This window comes from Pteropus vampyrus, unplaced genomic scaffold (genome assembly GCF_000151845.1).
Source record: "Pteropus vampyrus isolate Shadow unplaced genomic scaffold, Pvam_2.0 Scaffold8, whole genome shotgun sequence".
Taxonomy (NCBI): Eukaryota; Metazoa; Chordata; class Mammalia; order Chiroptera; family Pteropodidae; genus Pteropus; species Pteropus vampyrus.
The window spans coordinates 15,331,539-15,334,338 of NW_011888789.1; positions in this window are offsets into that span (position 1 = coordinate 15,331,539).

The window sequence follows — 2,800 nt, forward strand, 5'->3', positions numbered from 1 at the left end:
GCTCTGGTTAATGGGGCAACTTGTTAGTCAGTATGGTACATGATTCTGGCCTTGATTGATTCTACCACCATCTAGTTGTGTGATACTCCCTGGACAATGACTTTACCTCCTGGGGTTCAGTTTCCTCACTTGTAAAATGATGTTGGTGTGGAGGGATTAACTGTTACATGTAAACTTTTTATAGCAAAAGGACAGTTTCATAAGATTTCTTTTTTCCTAATCCAGATTCCTTGCTTTTTAATCATTTCTCATAAAACCTCCTTTCTAGACCCTAGGTCTCTTGACTAGCCCTGGACGGACATACTTAAGTTTCTCAAAACATATGGCCCTAAACGAAGACAGCGTTCCAGGTACTGCTCCTCTGGTAGGGCAGAGCTGCTGCTCTGGTTTCCATTCATACAGTCACCAAGACACTCTCAATACTTCATAACTGTAGTCCTTGCAAGAAGACAATTAATTAAGTGAACGCCCTGATATGATTTAGTTTTTCTAATTTTATAAGATTTTTTTGTAGAAATGAAATCATGAATAAGAAAGACATATTTTGACCAAAGTCAGGCAAATGTGGTCACTCTAAGCTATTCTACTTTCCAAGTATGGGCCCAATATCCTGGCCTTTTGAAGTTGTTCTGGATCTTGATTCTGTCACACGTGGAAGATGGCAAGGTTATATAGTCTGATATTGGAAGAGATTTTGACAATCAAGCTGATGCTCTTATTTTTGTGTTATTTGAAAATCTAATAAGCACATTTTCCATGCCTTTAAGAAAGTACTTGAGAGATGGAAAATGTGTCAGAACCATGATGCCATAGGGGAAAATGCCACTACAGACATGCTTCCAGGTTGACATCTGTTTATTAATCAACACCCTTATTTATGATTGCTAAATTAGCTCTGAATTTACTTGATTGTGCTATGGAACCATCTGTAATTCTTTTTATCACCATAGAGATGATAAAATAATTTCTCAAAGTTTGTTCTTTCTCAGAGTTGATATCAAAACATTCTCCACTTTAATGGAGTCAAGTATTACATCAGTGATTAGCAACAGTTCAGCTGAAGGATAAACTTGTGTGAGAACTAGATAACAACTGTGTAATTTTGTATGTGTATGCATGTGCATGCACACATTTGGGCAAATGCTTTGGAAGGAAGAAGACCAAAATCTTGATGGTGGTTAGATGACAAAGATGGATTATAAGCCTCCTTAAAATTTATTGTTAGGATTGTACTTCCTTCACAGTTTAAAAGCTACTAATCAGAACTTTAAAAACCTTCAATTGAAAGGACATGTTGTCTCTCACCTTCGTGGCTATCCTGAGTACATCTATTATGGAAGTAGTCTGGGCAATGTTCCGGAGTCAGCAGAATGGGTGCACTCACTCTTCACAGGGAGTGTATTTGGTCAGTGATAGATTAGCAGAGATTTTGCTCGGGGTCCTATAATGCAAACTTATCCTTTTTTAACGATGGAGACCTGATTGTTTCTTCTTTGATGGACACGATATCATACTCCAGGCAGCTGCCCAGCTAATGTTCATTATTGGTTACAGAACAGGTGAGGGAAAGCACACACACTGACTCAGAACAGGATGATATTTTTAAGATGTGAGTTTGTGTTTTGTTCTCTGTGTGTTTTTTCCCCTACATTCGCCAAGAGAAGAGCAAGGCTCCTTGTGATTATAGAGACCAAAAGCAGAAGCTGCTTGAAGACAATCTCTCTTTCTGTTTGTTTGATGTTCTGCTTTCACCAAAAGTCTAAACTCATGGATGAGATTATTTGAGGTTTCTAGAGTGGGATGGAGACAAAATAGTTTTTTGGGGGGGACTAAGGGGGACTAAGGAAAGAGAGATAGGCAAGAAATTCCCAGAGGCTGGCTGGTTCCTTCAGCAACCAGGATCACTCCCCTGAAGTGGCAGCACCCTGTGGAGGTGGCCTCCTCAAGAGACAGTGGCCGTGTGGGGGCTCAGAGATGGGGGGATCCTATTACCCAGATTCCAGTCCCGGCAGAGTCCCGGGCATTCAACCAGCCAAAGAGTATCACAACTGCTACTTCCAAGGGACCACATGAGCTGGCCACCGACTCATCACTGTGATCAAAATGGATTGGAGGCTACAGGGCTTGACCTGTATTTTAGGGGCCACAGAAGCCTTCCCAATTATTTTGCTACCCTAGGTAAGGGGCTGGAACTCCTATAATGACTGAGACTGGATTTCCTGCCAGGTCAGTGGAATGACAAGCTTTATTTTAATTGATTTATTGAAAATAAAGAAAGGTGATACTCCCTGCATGCCTACGTTAATGATTAATTTATTCCTGAGACAGTGTAAATTCACAGTGGGCCTGGAACACAATTCAGATGTATAGGAAATCAATGTCTGACTGTTTCCTTCCTCCTTTTATTCAAGCAACATTCTTAAGCATGTGTATGTGATAGATACAGTGGAGATACGGGGATAAGAGAACACCGCCCCTTCCCCCCAACCTCAGGAGCCCATGGCCCAGTAAGGGAGATAGGCAGGTAAGCAGCCAGGTGATGTACGGGGTTCTCTGAGGTGGGAACATGGAGAGGGGGACATGGGAAGGGGATAGAGCCCCGCCTCCTAGGCCAGGGCTCTTTTCGTTACCATGTTGGTATCTTACTGAGTACCTCCTGGTGTTTGAAAGTTGCTAATGGCACACAGTGGGGTCTTAATGAGCAATCATAGAGAAATTTTTAAATTGAATTAAATCAGTGTCACTAAAGTTGAATTCATCAGTGCCCTGAAGTAGTACATTGCTCCAATACTCAGTCTCC